The sequence below is a fragment of the Chelonia mydas genome, chromosome 21 (genome assembly GCF_015237465.2).
Source record: "Chelonia mydas isolate rCheMyd1 chromosome 21, rCheMyd1.pri.v2, whole genome shotgun sequence".
NCBI classification, from domain to species: Eukaryota; Metazoa; Chordata; order Testudines; family Cheloniidae; genus Chelonia; species Chelonia mydas.
In genome coordinates, this window is record NC_051261.2 from 12,090,901 (window position 1) to 12,107,434 (window position 16,534).

General features: G+C 51.2%; 1 long non-coding RNA gene across 3 annotated transcripts in view; it reads left to right on the forward strand.

Annotated features, from left to right (window-relative positions):
* The window catches only part of LOC122463466, a 34,725-nt gene extending 20,740 nt beyond the window's left edge, over positions 1 to 13,985 (forward strand). For all 3 annotated transcript variants that reach the window (XR_006286878.1, XR_006286877.1, XR_006286876.1), the window contains 2 exons: positions 454 to 8,052; positions 8,184 to 13,985. This is a non-coding gene — a long non-coding RNA (uncharacterized LOC122463466). The remainder of the gene's footprint in view (positions 1 to 453; positions 8,053 to 8,183) is intronic.
* The last annotated feature ends 2,549 nt before the right edge of the window (positions 13,986 to 16,534 follow it).

Below are 16,534 nucleotides of genomic sequence, written 5' to 3' on the forward strand. Positions count from 1 at the left end.
ATCCAGGCCGGGCACCAGGGTTAACCAAAAGCACAGAATCATAGAAATGTAGAGCCGGAAGAGGGAGAGGCTCTGGAAGGGAGGCTGGTGGGGGAAGGGTGGGAAACAGGGGTGGGCTCCCGGCCAGGCCATGGTGAAGGGAGGAAATAGTGCCCTAGAAAATGTGCCAGTGTGTGAGAGGGGGGATGGGGGGGGGCAGGCACAGCAGCAGCCCCCTGCCCGGGCAAACGTGTGCGGCTGCTTGGGAACTCCGGGCGGCAGTGACCAGGCGCTCGGTACCCGCTGTTACTGGGAGCTTAACGCAGCCTGACTCAGAGACAGTGACTGTAAGCCACTGGCACGGGTCCTGGGCGGGAGCTGGGGCGCAGCCTGGCAGGGTCGGCGTGTGTGTGTGTGGGGGGGGGGGGGCACTAATCGGTGCAAAGGGTCATTTTCTCAGCCTGTCTCTTTCAGGAAGAATTGCCTGGCTTTGGCTCTCACAGCACCCAGCCCTTCCCTGCCGGCACTCAGCAGCGCTGCACAGCTTCCCAAGGACCACAGCTTCCCAAGGACCAGGCCCTGCTCAGGGGAGCAGCCCGCCCCTCTAGGCCCCATGGAGGGTGTCGCACGGGGAGCCACCGGGCTTTCCCTGGAAGCAGCGTCTGGCTCGGCAGCTCATTTCCTAAACACGCTCCTGCAGAAACAGCCCTGGGGAGCCACCTGCTACATTTCACCAACCCATCACAGACCAACCTGCCCAAGCTCCTCTCGCATTGTTGCTCGCTGCTCCATTGAGACAGCTACAGCTCCCTGAAACTTTCCTTTGCTGACCCACCCATGGCCTCTCTGGCACGGCACCTCAATGCTGCACTGGGCCCCTGCATCCTTCTCTCCAGCCACCCAAGCAATCCCTGACCTCAGTTCAAATGCTGGACCAAGGTTTCTCTGGCCCTGAATCCCCACAGTCCCCTTCCTATCCCTGAGTCTCTCCAGGCTCCACACAGATTCCTCCCTGACCCCACCTTTGCCTCTGTCCTGCCCAGCTGTGGGAGCCGTACCTGAGTTATGTAATTGACCCGCTGACACCCGTGACCCCTAGTGAATGGCTCAAAGTGGTGGGTATTTTTCCCAGCATATACACCAGTAATTGCAGGCAGTGTGTACAAAACACTCTGCTCTGAGCCCAGAGATGCTACTTTGGCAAGAAAGAAAACAATGATAATCATAATTCTACAGCTGGGTTTCTTGAAACCACATTTTAAAGGGCTGGAAATGTACCCTCCAGCAGAGCCTGTGTGACATGCACCAGGTATCTGCTCCCCCACCCAACCCTCAAGATGGCTGCAAGAGAGAATCTGGGGACAAGGCCTGCCTGCTGGTTCCCATGCAGTGTCACCGACTGTCCCTGGCGGGTGCAAGGCCTGCCTGCTTGGGAGACCCTGAGAGCAGCTGGTGCATGGACTCGTAGCGTTCCTGGGAGACGACAAAGCAGGCGAGTGGGTAAGAGACTCAGGGTATATACCGGACTAGGTGCTGTGTGCTGAGAAAATGCACTGTGCATCATACATCCCCTAGACGCTCCAGGGACGTGCACTTTAGAGGTGCGTTGTGTTATCGCAGACATCAGCTGAGACCTGATGAAGAGCTCCGGGTGGCTCGAAAGCTTGTGTCCAGTAAAAGCTATCACCTCCCCCACCCTGTCTCGCCAACTGACCAGAGTAGGTGGGAGTGGATAAATGCAACACTCCCAAGGCAGCACCTGGGACTGGGCTAAGGAGGAAATACCAGGGGGCTAGTGATCTGTCCCCTTTCCCAGACCTGGCTCTGTGCCACAGCGGAGAAGAATGAGCCCCACCACCTGGGCTTGCATCTCCCACTCAGAAACCGGACATCAGCGGAAGCTGGGGACACTCCAGCACCTCTCAGGATCAGGCCTCATGCCATGGGGAGAGCGCTCACATGGCCTGGTGATTCTGAAGCACAGTAAGTGGACAGCAGATGTTTGGTGAGGGGCTGAGGCCCCAGGTGGCCTTTGCTACCAGTGAGCAGGGCCATTGCTTCTGTCAATTAATCTGCCTTTCCAGCTGGATTCAGCAAGGAGCCAGCAATCCCTCTCCCGCCTCCCCCCGCCCACCCTGAGTTTAGCAGGCAGCTCTCACGCTTGTCCGTCCTCAGGAGGGGGAACGCAAGACAGTCTGGGTTGCCAACGAGTGCCAGAGCGGCTCCACAGAGGCATCAGTCACTGGCACCCGCTGTCTGCACAGGGGCCAAGTGTGTACTCAGACGAGAAAACAAGCTGGACATGGCCATCGCCACAGGATTCGAACACAAGAGGGTGGGGGTGCTACAAGCCTTTGGGTCCTGCTTTGAGATCCCGCGGTCGCGGGTTCGGTCCCTGCTCAGTGACTCAGCCAGGGGCATGGTGGAACAGGAGCAATATTGATTCTCTAACACTCTTTATACCACCCCCTCTTGAGGCCTTCTGAACTCATGACAGTGTCTCAAGCCTAGAAATGCTGTCAGGAGTGAGTCTGAGGACCCGCTGGCGGGGGGAATGGGTTTATGATACTTGTTGGGTGAGGCTGGCACCCCAGCACCCACTGGGGCCTGCTCAGCGTCCGAAGCACTCGCTCCCCCAGATGGAAACATTGGGCGGAAGGGGAGCCGCTCTGGCGCAGCACGGGATGACATTTTGAAATCCACCCGTCGGGATTTGACCTTTAATCCAGAGCAATGTTGACATTTCTAGGATGTCAGAAGAAATCAAGCCTGCTTGACTAAGTGCAGAGCGGGACAGGGATTGGAGGGGGTTGAAATGGCAGCGTGATGCTACCGGAGATGGGGTTGGGAAGGGGTGTCGCTCCCTGGATGCCTGCATCCACGGGAACTGGGGCTCTCGCCAGCCAGGGGCTGAGTGCTAACCCACACACAGATGCAGCAACCAGCACCAGTGCTTATGGCCCATGAGACCCCTGTGCAGCCTGCAGAGGACCCAGAGCCTGATCCTATGCAGTACTGAGCTCCCCCAGCTCCCCCAGGTGTCGGTGGGAGTGGTATTGATTTCATGGGCCTAAATACCTTTGAGGATCTGGGCCTCTCAGGATCAGTCCCTTATATACCCCCTGACACTCGGCCAGGCTTTAATCTCCTCCCAGTCCATCCCCACACAGATTCGTTTTGGGGGGGAGGGTTAATTTGCCTCATACCCACCCACTAGGCCGAGGTCCTGTTCCCAGTCAAGTCCAATGGCAAAACAGCCCTTGATATCAAGGAGAAAAGTAATGGGTGCTTTAATGCCACATTGGAGGCAGTGTGGCCTAGTGGAGGGAGCCTGGGACTCAGGAGACCTGGCTTCTAATCCTACCTCTCGCCTGCTGGGTGATCTTGGGCACATCACTGCCCCGCTCAGTGCCTCAGTTTCCCTATATGCAAAATGGAGAGAATGTTCCTGACCCTCTTTGTAAAGCACTTTGAGATTATGGATGAAAAGAGGTAGGCATTACTAGATTAACGTGCTTCCCGGAGAGCGCTAATTACTCATCTCCCCCCCCCGCCCATGCTGGTGTAACTCCCATTTCTGTTTTTTATTTCATGGGGTTCAGCCCGTAACCCTTATGGCTGTAATTCCAGCTGCTGTTGCTAGTGGTGCTCCCACAGGGGGCAGTACAGAGCCTGGCGGGAGGGCAGTTGCCATTTCAGCCCCCTAGAGGGAGCGTGCGAAGTTTGTGCTCATGCCCAGTAGCTGTTTGGAAGCTAGTGTGGAAGGCTCCATTAAGGGCAGCATCCCCGCTTGTGCCCACATCTCCCCTTAATTAGAAGCTGGGAGCTCTGCCGGGGTCAGGTGCAGCCTAGACCTGCAGGGAGGAGGCAGAGCTGCCAGGGGTGACCCAGACTGAGCTGTGGGGTGGATCTCAGTGCAGTGCACGGGTTAGTTGGATGTTATGGGTCTGCAGCAGGCAGTGCTATGCGAAGGTGTTTGTACAGTCCTTCGTCCCAAGAAGGAAAATAAGTTGGTTTTTATATTGCAGTGGATTAGGGACTGGGAAATTAGCTACTTGCCTGAAAGGCTGAGGCCTTACCCGTGTTAGAAGTCGGTAGGTTTCAGTGGTAGCCGTGTAAGTAAGTGGGGCAGTTGTGTTTGTGGGACTGTATCTATTGTGGAAGCACAGAGCATGACCTTGTGCCCTGACTGGTAGAGCAGCTGTCCAGCCCAGCCCTGCAGGGAGAAGATCGAGCTGCTGGGGGTAACCCAGACAGATCTGTGGGGTGGATCTAGGGTTCCGGGCAGTGCCTCATTACAAGGGACGTCTCTTGTCTTTTCATCGCTGTACCACAAGAACGGGAGTTGCTGAGTGCTACCAAAGGCAGCAAGAAATATCCCTGGTGAAAGTAAGTGAGTCCTGCTTAGTAGTATTATGAATAGTGGTGATAATAATAATAATAATATCAGGAGGGGGAGGTGCTAAGAAAACAATCCCTTGTTTTGAAATACAATGTTGGCAAGCCTGGTTGGATCTCCGTACAGATTCCTGTAATTTTACACAGGTCAGTGGGATCGAGACGGGGAAAACCCCATAAAGGCGTAATTGCAGACAGGAGGCCAGATGTCTTCAGGAGGTGTGCCGCATCCCTGAACCAGAGACCGTGCGTGAGCCTGACAACTACGCGCATTGTCCGGTTTCTCCCTTTCTCACTGGAAGTTGCGTCTGTGCCCAGTAGTATGGATGCTGAAACAACTGAGTATGTAGGACAGCTACATGTTTTATTTTAATTGTCACCATAATACGCAGGGCGAGCCTAGGTGAAAGAAGATCTCCAGTTGTCAGAGGTCCCAGCCCCTGCATTGATTTGGGAAGGTAGTCTCTGTATCTGGGGTTCAGGCCCTGTGTTCTGTCCTTCATGTCAAAGGAAAAACAGCACATCTCTAGTTAGTGATGTTAGTTTACCCAGGGGCTGCTGCAGTTACGGGGGTGCAGTGGCTTATCTGTCGAGTGTTATTCGTAAGAAGGAATTAGAAATTAGTGTCTGTGTGTGTGTGAATCCGATTATAATTTCCACTGTTAGTATTTAAAAGGTGTTTTTAGAAAACCCAGCCGTTGTCCCTCTTGCAAGGATAGGAATTCATGATCTGTGCAAATACTTTGTCAAAGAGAAGAATGCTGTGGCACAGAATTGGCAAGTTAACTGACTTACCTCCCCTCTACCCAGGCTATACTGGGACTTAGCCTCCCAGATTCTTGGTGGTGCTTTGCAGGGCCGGGGCTCTGCAGCCACATCCTCCGGGGAGGGTGGGATGATGCTGCTCCATTATCCCTGCTCCCTGTTTCCTATCGCTGGGATGGAGCAAATGCCCCAGCACTGGCTGTGCGTCCCAGCCTCATCTGCGCGCCCCGGGAGAATTCACACTGGAGTTCATAGGCTCACCCCAAAGGCTTTCTTCCCATACCACGAATACCGGGATGCCTTGCCAGCCAGAACACTAACCCCTGTGCCTTCCCCTTTCAATCCCTGCTTCGCTGGAGGAAAACCTCTGGAATGAAGTCACTCATGTTGGAATTAACACAGGGCCTGCCCTTTACTGGGATCAATCTCATTTGCTTTAGGCAGGTATTACTGGATAATCCCAGCCCTGGGGTTTTGGCCGTCCCTATGGGCCAGGCTGTGCCTCTCTTAATCACGGTGAGCAGCATCTGGCTCTGTGAGCAGCCCCATTGAGTTCAGCAGGAGAACTGGCAGGCTGAGGCGCTGGTCACTCCAAGTAGCCCTGGCCCTGGATGGGGTAGTGAGGAAAGAACCAACATCCTTATTGATTGAGGCTGAGCCTTGCAAAGGGAGTTAGGCACCCAGTGAATTTTCGAGGGACGTAAGCATCCAATGCCCTTAGGCAGCTTTGTAATAATCAGCCTTGATTCTTAGCAGGTCCTCAGAGGAAAGATATCCCTGAGAGAGGAAGGATAGAATATTTCCTCCCCTGAGTCTCTCCAGGGCTGTCACCTGTGCTGTCATGGTGCCCCTGGTAGATCGCTCTGTGCAATGGGTGACGTGGGGCTTTGCTGGCCTTCCCATTCTGCAGAGCACTTTGTAAGAGAAGGGTCTCCACTGCTTGGCTGCTAAGATATTTCCCTCCGCTGGTCCAACACAAAGAGCTCCAGGGGCCACACGTAACCCATTGGTCACTGCCTCATCAGAGACCACTTACAAACTGGGGCAGGACATTGCAGCCCCACCGCGGGGACCTCGGTGACACACAAGAGTTTAGTCTCCTGAGGCCTGAAACGCTTTAGTTTAACCCAAGTCACTAGGGTCAGTGCAGGAGAAACAGAGTGAAATCGACGGGGTTGTGATGGGAGGTCGGGCGAGATGATTTGGCAGTCCGTTCTGCCCTGAAACTCTCTGGAACTGTGACACACACGCTTGGAAACAATAACTACGTAAGTGCTGACAGAAATCTTGACAGCACTTAGGCAGTCAGTGTGCTGCGGCCACTGTTGGTGATGTTGACCAGTATTGTCTCATTGTTTCCTTGTGCTTCCCTGCCTGTATCCACCTGTTGGCCTTTGCCTTTTACTTAAATTGTAAACTCTTTGAGACAGGGACTGTCTTTTTGTTCCATGTTTATACAGCCCTAGCCCAGTGGGGACCTGGGCTAGGACTGCAGTTCCTGGGTACTACTGCATTACAAATAATGAATTATAATAATCAATCATAATAATGGCTGGGTGCTGTTTAGCAGCTGCCAGGTCTCACCCAGAGGAGGCTGCATCTGAGTGGTGGGCAAAGCAACCCTTATGCATGAGTTATATATTAAAATGACAGCCACGCTCTGCACTTCTCAAACATCTTTCCTTCGAGGATCGCACGCTGCCTTACTGTGACAGAATGCCTTCACACCTGGCACACTGTTTTGTAATAATCTTTGTAATATGAATATGCCTTGTAAGGTATAATTTGAAAACCAATAACTTGCTGATCAGTAATGTCATGGGGAAACTCCGGAGATTTTTAAATAGGGTCATCTAAGCTATTTTATTCAGCGCTCTGAATGGAAAATGTGTGGGGCTCTCCCACCCCAAACAACCAATTCACTAAAAAACCAACCTGGAATAACAACAACAATGGTCTAGCATTCATGGCAACCCTACAGTAAACAAACCAGTGAAGGAACAGCAATCTAGATGCAGGACTAGCTGCCACAGAGCTGTAACAGGGCAGTGGGATTTATTTTACAGACAGAATCAGCATCTCTCTCGCTGATGATTTATAGCCCTGACAGCTCAGGCTTGCTCTGGCTAGAGTGAACCAAACTTATCTGTGTCCATGCCCCTCTCTGTATCAGGAATTCAGTCTTTATCTGGACCAGTGTGGTCCAATGGATAAGGCACTGGCCTGGGAGTCAGGAGAGCTGGGTTCTAGCCCAGTTGTGTTACTAAAACTGAGTGTGTGTCCTTTAGCAAATCAATCTGCCACTCCTGCCTTGTCTCATTAGACTAGAAACTCTTCAGGGCAGGGACTGGGACTGGCTGTTCCCACTGTCACGCACAGCACCTTACACGAGTAAGTTAGCGTCTCTAGGCACTGATGAAATACTGACAGTGGCAGGAGCCCCCCAGACAGCTGCTAGGCGCTCTGCTGTCGTGAATGGGGCTGAATAGCCTCGATTCCTCATTTTAACCCGGCGCCTTAAACTTCCCGCAATGCGTGCCGTGTGGTTGAACTGGCTCAGCCTTTGATTTACTTCTGCAGCAGCTTCCCCAGACAGCTGCCAGGGTTGCCTTTCAGGCGTCCTCAGTCTTTTCTAATCAGCCTCACTTGGTTGGCACATCCGAGGCTTTGCTTGGGAATACAATTCAATTAAGGCTTTCACGCTTTTGAAATGGAAATTCCTCCACGAGCTGACGGGCCTTCCTGCCAGTGGGCTCTGCTGTACCTGACAGCAGCCTCCTGGGAGGTGGGGGGAATAAAGGAAACCCTGTTGGTTTCTTGGGAAGGGGTTGGCCTGTCTCCTTGCAGCTTGACTTTCTGCTCTCCCTTGCCACAGAGCTCCGGTCATCAGCTCCTGAACAATGACACAAGGTCTCCGTAAAAAGAAAAGGAGTACTTGTGGCACCTTAGAGACTAAATAAACTGGTTAGTCTCTAAGGTGCCACAAGTACTCCTTTTCTTTTTACGAATACAGACTAACACGGCTGTTACTCTGAAACAAGGTCTCCGGTGCATCTGGGAGGTGTCAGAGCAGGGATCTGATCTCTGCTTTCTAAGGGAACTCATGTCACAGCAGCCTCCTTCCCTCTGTCTCTCTGTACATACCGCAAAGGAGGAGTAAGCAGAAAGGGTCGGACATCAAGAGCAGATGGATGGCGCTAGCCAAGTTCTCTCCCGCCCCCACCTCCCTGCTGTATATTTCAGTCCTTCCCCCATGTGCCTGATCTCTTTTCAACCACATTTATGGCATTGGCTTTGATGGTCTCGCTCAGCAACTTAACCCCTTGTTTACTTCCTTCTGGTGCTATGGGTCGGCTTCAAATGCCCCACACAACCTTTCCTCCCAGGGTACAGCTCTTTGATAGCTCGGAAATCATCCAGGGTTGTTTTTATGCCCAAACATCCTGCCGCTGGAAAGGGGAGCCAAAGAACTCAGCATCTCCTAGAGAAAGGCGGAGGAGGCGGTGCGGTTGGTGATTTGTATTCGCTCCTCCTGTGGCTGCATCTAACGCTAAACTGAGCCTTTTCTACTGCGGCCAGGCACCAGGCTGAGGGTTAAAAGGTTTTCTCCCCCCAAACCCTTGAGCTGCCTGGAGGGGGCCGCAGCATTGGTTTGCTTTCCTGCAAACAAAAGGAGTTAGAGGGAGGGAAATGAATACTTGGGCTGCTCATTCCGAAGAGTTATTTTTGGCTAGTTGATCTTCACAGGTAAGGCACATCAGGTTAGCTTCAGCTGCTCTGTAGCCGCCCCACTGAGCTGACAGTGCCCAGACTACAGCCCCCTGGGCCTGCATGGCACCCCATTGACTTCAGAGCTCATGGCAAGATCAGGCCCCGGAGTCTTCTGTGTCATCCTCTGCCTACCTGGAGCCCCAGTTCGGATCTGATCTGAAGCCCACTGGGAGTCTCTGTGTTGACTCAGGGAGTGGTGTCCTGCTTCAGTGCACTTCCCATGTGGTACTTCAATATAATTGCACCTAGCTCTTACACAAGGCTTTTCATCCATAGAGCCCAAAGAAGCACTTTACAAAGCAGGTCAGGATCATGATCCTGGGGGAACCGAGGAACCAGACTGGGGAAACTGAGGCACCAGGAGGTGAAGTGACTTTCCCAAGGTCGCCCAGTAGCAGAGCTGGCACTAGCACCCAGGTGTCCTGAGTTCTAGGCCAGTGCTCTGTCTTGTAGGCTACTCTGTCTAGTCTTGAAACTCCAGTGCCCTGGTCAAAGTCATTTTAGAATAACCATGGTCCGTTTACCTGTTAGAGAATTATAGAATTGTGGGGCTGGAAGGGACCTTGAGAGGTCATCTACCCCATGCCCCCATGCTGAGCCAGGTTTAAGTAACCCCGGACCAGTGTTTCTCAACAACCAGTTCATGAACTGGCACCGATCCCTGAGATTTTTTTCTGACACAGTTTAGGAAGGCAGCAAGCTGGTCCCTGGCATCAAAAAGGGTGAGAAACACTGACCAAGACCATCCCTGACAGGTATTTGTCTAACCTCGTCTTTAAAACCACCAGCCACAAAGATTCCACATCCCCCTCGGTAACCCGTCCCCGTGCTGAGCAATCTTTAGAGTTAGAAAGTTTTTCCTAATACCCAGCTTCAATCTCCCTGCTTGCAAAGTAAGCTGCTTCCTTCTTGTCCTGCTCTTGGTGGACATGGGGAACAATTGATCGCCGTTCTAACCCTCACCTCTTCTCATTGACACAGAAGGAATCGCAACCACGAGTTGACTCAGCACTTTTGCTGCTGTTCTCTTCCTTGCTGAATTTCACTCCATTTGAGCCAGGCAGACGGTTAATGGCTTTGCAGCCAGGTCACCATTTGCAGCCCCGGGCCTGGCCTGATTTCATGCCGGGAATTTAGCATCTCAAGGAAGGGAGCTGTTCACTTTAGCACAGTTGATTTCCCCCATCAAGGGTGTCCAGTGCACAGAAGGAACAGAGTCAGGATTCTACCCACCGAGCTAGTGCTTCCCCCCTCCCCCATCCTTAAACCAATAAGCACAAAAGGGGAAACTTCTCAAGTGTGTTTGACAACTTTAAAGTCCTTGTCAATTCAGGGCATTTGCCTCCATTCCGGGCAGCTGCACCCGTGTGAACCCCTAGTGCAGAGAGGCAAAGCTCTTTGCACCGATGCTCACTTTTGCTTGAAACTTGCCACCGCAAGGTGTCTCCTTGGCGGTCCCTCGGCCTCTCCTGTTCTTTGCCTGGGGCACATGCAGTTGTCTCCCGAGGACTGAAATGCTTTAGTTGAACTCAAGTTATTCGGGCTCAGTGCAGAGGGATTTGGGTGCAATGGAACAGCCTTTGCTATGCAAGAGGTCAGCTCTATGCATCTATGAAACGGGGATCAAGTCCCCCTGGTGCAAACGGCAGCTTTGTCTGTCTGTGTGAGGGGCTGGCCCCAATGCAGGTGCCACCAGTGGCTGGAATCGGGGCAGATCCCCGTTGCAGCTGAGGCCTCGATATCATCCTCAGCATGTCCTTCTTGAACATCACCAGTAAGAAAGGCTCCATGGCACCAATTCTACCTTCAATGCCTCCCATCGAGACCACCTGTCTGGCGCTGCCTCTGATGGATTTCCGCTGCTATACCCGCCCGGGGGTAAGCAAGTGATTCCAGTGCAGATTCACAAGCGGGAATAGACTCCAGCTTGCTCTTGCCTGAGCTCTGCCGGGCGAAGGAGCGTAAAAGGCAGGAAAGATCTTATTTATCACTGAGGCCAGCGGGTAGGAGTGACCCCCACTGGGAACAGATCTGTTGGGTAGCATGGGGCCGTTTCTACACCGTCGCTTTTCAAAACAGAACTGCCCTGAAAGCGACAGAGGCAAATGCGTTAAGCAACGCATCTGCTCTGCATCCCCTTGCAGCTCGTGGTCGTAGGTCAAGAGTGAGGTGCAAGAAGCAGCCGGAGTGCAGCAGAGAAGGTTGGAGCCGCTAACGGGGGCGTTCAGAGAGGATGCAGCGAGGTGGGACTAGACCCAGCTGTAGGATGGAAAGCAACGAGGGGGTAACGCGGCCCAGGAGAAGAGCAGAGGGTATCGACAGCAGTGCAATAACAGAGGCGGTTGGGCCCCTGCAGCCAGGACATGGCCAGATAGGGCAGAAGGGAATGCAGCCTAGCCACGGCCAGATGTGACCAAACAGGCCAGAAATTGGCGAAGACGCATGCTGGGGACTGCGGAAAAATCCCCATCTCTGAGAACCGTCTGCTCTCCCGATATCTGCGGCGGTATTAATTAGATAATGCGAGAGCAAAGCAGGCCATTAGCAATCAATTACAACAAAGCACTGGCAATAAATGCAGATAATTAGGCTCCCAAAAAGTAATTACGTTTGTTCCACTCCAGTGAACTTTTTATTTTAATAGTAATTAACTCCGGCTGGGGGCAGGGAGGGGAGGTTTTCATGACTTGCTGCGACCAGCCCAGTCTGCATGAAAAATGGAGGGTGTCTTCTTCTAGCTATGGACTTTCCCTGTTCTCCTTGAAACTTTTATATGCTGGAGGCCGCTCCAAACAGATCTTTTTTGGGTCACATTTTCCAGATAGGCGTCACCTAGGACGTGGAACCCGAGGATTTACCACAGATCATCAACATGCTCTTTTGCCCGGTCAAACCATCCCTGAAGTTTCCTAAAGCCTCGTGGGATAATTTACTTGGAGACATGGGCGGCAGCTTTCGTTGCCACTGAACGTGGCCAAATGAGGCATCTCAAGCCGCAGAGGGTGCTGCTAATGAGAATGCCATCAGCTGATTTATCCCTTTGACTAGAGGAACTTCTATGACCCTGTCGCATGAGTCCACAGAGCAGCTGTCTGTGCCCCTGGACCTGTTCTCCAAGAGGAAATGTTTATAAACTACATTAATATTTCAGGCTCGCCTGAGGAGCCAGTTGGCCTTTTGTTCACTCGTGCATTACTCAAACCACAATCAGCCCTATGACTGAGTGACAGCAACTTCTCTGTCTCGGTTTAAAAGAAACTCCACATCAAAGGGTATCCATCCAAGCCAAGGAAGGCCTTCGTATATATTTGAAAACACAATAACATAGGAATTATGAAACATACAGGCTTCAAAGCAGCAACATCCCTTCCCCTGCCTACGAAACATCATGTGACCAATACAGCTTAACCGTCCCACCAAGAGAGTTGAGTGAATTTGGTATTGATGAAACGTGGTGGATTGACAGCCTTGGGCCAGTTCTGCACTAGAGATCTGAGCCATTGGTAATCTGACTGGTACCATTGCATTTAGGGTAAATTGGCTGAAATTGGCAACAAGGGGCCAGTCGCCGTGATGGGTGTGGCTGGTAAAGGTGGATTGCAAAGTCTCATTACAATTGAAAATGATTAGAGTAAACTTCAGAGGATGCACACAGCCACCTCTGATGTAAGACCTTTTTCAACTGTACATTCATAATAAGTCTCCCTTAACTCATGTGTTCAGTTTCTGTTACTTGAAAACGTGGTGTTAAAGTATAAATATTATAGCCAGTTACTTCATTCTATCATTCATTTATTGTGTGTTGTGTGATGTTAAGTTTACCTAACATACCATGTAATATATAATCATTGTATGTTGAATAGACTGAAGTGGTAGGATTATAGACGTATAAGATTGATCAGTAATTAGAAGGGATAAATATGTATTAGGTATCTAAGTAAATAGGGCTGAAATGTGAGGCCTACAGGCTGAGGCCTGTATGATTTTAGCTTAGCCATACTAGGCCTTGGAATTAAGAAATGCTTGACATAAGTAAGTGACCAAAGAATAACCCGATGCCATAAGATTACAGGGGAAAAATGTACCAATGGGTGATATTGCGAAAAATTAGCCGTAAGATTCATTTTAGATCACAAAATGCCCGAGAGGTACCTTTTTTCTAACACATGCTTTACCCGCAGGATGCAGGTTGTGCGTCAGTACTAACGAGAATAAAAGGAACTACACACAACCTATGAGAAATGCGGTACCCCAATATTCTTGGAGACACAATATAAATGAGGAAAAAGAGGGTTGACACTTTCACGCACAGGCATAGTCAGAATCACATTGAAAAAGAGGGTGCCCAGATTGGGAAAATTGAGTTCCCTATGGGAAAATTCCAGCAGGAACCATCCCTTTCCTGATGATCAATTAATGAGAGATCCATCAGACCGTAAGACTGTCTAGGAGGATGTGAGTATGACTGTAGCTATAATTTGTGCGTGGATATGTGTAGGATTTATCTATACTTGGATAGTCATAACTTTGCATGTAACTTTAATAAAATTTAGAAAGCCTATTAGACATTGTTCTTGTGACTGTCTGTGTTGCTTTCCTTGTTCCTAGAGGCTCTAGATCTGAAACAAGTGGCAGAGGTAACTTTCATTCTGTTGAGACTGAGACCGTAGCCAGTGTAAAACGACATTATTAAATCCACTTTAACTAAAATAAAAGGTCACAATATCCCTGCATTCTGGTCTGAAACGATGGGAATCAAGCAGCATGGATACAATGCATCAGAAGAGAAGAAAGCATGCCATATAAAGAGGTGTGACCAAAGCATTTCTGGATCTCGCATCTATGGAATGCAGGTAGGAAGGACTTTTGGTCTCTTGACCCCTTCAGTATTTCTGTTCTTCAAAACAAGCACAAGGAATTATCACGTAGAGTTTACTAAGGGCCACGTTCTTAGCTGGTATAAACTGGGGCAGCTTCATTCTTCACCTCAATCGAGCATCACCATTTTACACCAACTAAGAATCTGGCCCTAGAAACATTGCTCTGATTCTCCACCCACACTGTTCACTGTTAGTCAGAACTGGAACCTGGAAGAAAGAAGAACATAAACTTTCCATGCTCGTTCATTTCTAGGAACATTTTAGTCTAGTCGATGAAACACCAGACACCCTTTTTGTGCTAACTGTTATGGCTTTTCATGATTAAAATGATCACCCCTTCCTGCTAGATACTGAAAGCATAAATTTCTTCCACTTATGCCTCTGAGAAGATTTAGAACATTGCTCTGCTGTGTCTGCAGGATAATTATTATGATTAAAACACATATATAACACTGTAAATAGCTAGCGTCAAGTAGGTTCCTCTCCAGTCTTCAGCATTCTGATGCTGAACTGATTATCCTTTAAATTACATGTGGTATATAACCGAATTCTGTATCCACTCCCAGATCTTGATTGTGTCAATATTCCTGTCGAGATTTCCTTGCCATTCTTTATTTCTGTGCTTTGGAAAATAAGACTATAGTACTGTGCATTACCAGCTGAGGGGAGGGTACAGCCAGTGGTGAGCTGGAGCCGGTTCCCACTGGTTTGCTAGAACCGGTTGTTAAATTTAGAAGCCCTTTTAGAACCGGTTCTAAAAGGGCTTCTAAATTTAACAACTGGCCAAAATGGCGCCTTAGGTGCCGATTCCATGGGTGCTCCGGGGCTGGAGCACCCACGGGGAAAATTTGGTGGGTGCAGAGCCCCCACCGGCAGCTCCCCGCCCCGCCCCACGCCCGGCCCCAGCTCACCTCTGCTCCGCCTCCGCCCCTGAATGCGCCGGCCCGCTCTGCTTCTCCGCCCCCGCTTCCCGTGAATCAGCTGTTCTCGCGGGAAGCCGGGGAGGGCTGAGAAGCAGGAGATGGCTTCGTGCTCAGGCACAGGGAGGTGGAGGCGGAGCGGAGGTGAGCTGGGGCGGGGGGGCGCGAGGAGGGCCACCCGCACTGCAGCAGGTAACCCGGGGCGGGGGGAGCGGCATGCCGGGGAACCGTTCCCTGCCCCAGCTCGCCTCTGCCTCCCTGGGCCTGAGCGCGAAGCCGCCGCCTGCTTCTCAGCCCTCCCCGGCTTCCCGCACGAACAGCTGATTCGCGGGGGGCGGGGGTGGAGAAGCAGAGCGGGGTGGAGTGTAACTCAGGGGAGGAGGCGGAGGCGGAGTGGAGGTGAGCTGGGGCCAGGCGCGGAGCAGGGAGCTGCCGGTGGGGGCTCTGCACCCACCAAATTTTCCCTGTGGGTGCTCCAGCCCCGGAGCACCCACGGAGTCCTTTTGATGTGATCAGTCCTGGGAGCGACTGCTCCCCCTGTTCCCACCCAGCTACGATCCCCCGCCCCTAGGAGCCAGAGCGACCTGCCGGCTGCTTCCTGGGAGCTGCCCCAGGTAAGCACCGCTGGGACTCCCCACCTCGCCCGCCGGCCAGTCCCTCTGGCTCTTAGGGGCGGGGTGGGCACCCACTACGGTGGCCCACGCGACCCTCCTGTCCAGTTCTGGGGGCAGTCAGGGGACAGGGGAGGGAGGGTGGATGGGGCAGGGGTCTGGGTGGGGGGCGTCAAGGAACGCGGTGGGTTGGATGGGGCAGGAGTCCCGGGGGGCAGGGGTGGGACACGACCCCCTTGTGTGGTGAGGAGAGACTGGTTGTTAAGATTTTGGCAGCTCATCACTGGGTACAGCACCTCTCTTAAGGTCTGGTCCACAATGGTTGTTTATCCCCATTTCAGCTACTGTTTTTGCTGCACAAGTGCAAACCCTTAGCGTAGATGGGGTAAATTGCTATCAATCACTGTTTTCATCCATGCATCTAATACTGGTCTCAAGCAGGGGTAAAGTGCACCAGTGCAAATTGCAGTTTATAGCCTGTCTACCTAGGAGTTTGCACCAGTGCAGCTATACTGGGGGCTGTCTAGCAGTGGCTTAAACCTCCCATGTAGCCACGGTCTTTGATTCAGTTAGAAGCCTGGTACATAAATTGCCATATGCTGTTGAGACTGGAGAGGAACTAAGCATTTCATGTATCAGCTTGATTGTGGACCCCTTCATTTTAGGCTAACGCTAAGCTACGTGCTTTTCCTTCTGTCAAACTAGCTGAATTGTTTACATGCAGGATGTTTCGAAGATGCAGTAATTCGAGAGACACATAGTCTGGATTCAGAGTAGCAGCCGTGTTAGTAGGTATCCGCAAAAAGAACAGGAGGACTTGTGGCACCTTAGAGACGAACACATTTATTTGAGCGCAAGCTTTCGTGGGCTACAGCCCACTTCATCGGATGCATAGAATGGAACATATAGTATGAAGATAGATATATAGATAGATATACATACAGAGAACAAGAAAAGGTGGAAGTAGCCGTACCAACTGAAAGAGGCTAATTAATTAAGATGAGCTACAAGTTTTTTTCTTCTGCTGATAATAGCTCATCTTAATTAATTAGCCTCTTTCTTTCAGTTGGTACGGCTACTTCCACCTTTTCTTGTTCTCTGTATGTATATCTATATATCTCTCTTCTTACTATATGTTCCATTCTATGCACCCGATGAAGTGGGCTGTAGCCCACGAAAGCTTGCGCTCAAATAAATGTGTTCGTCTCTA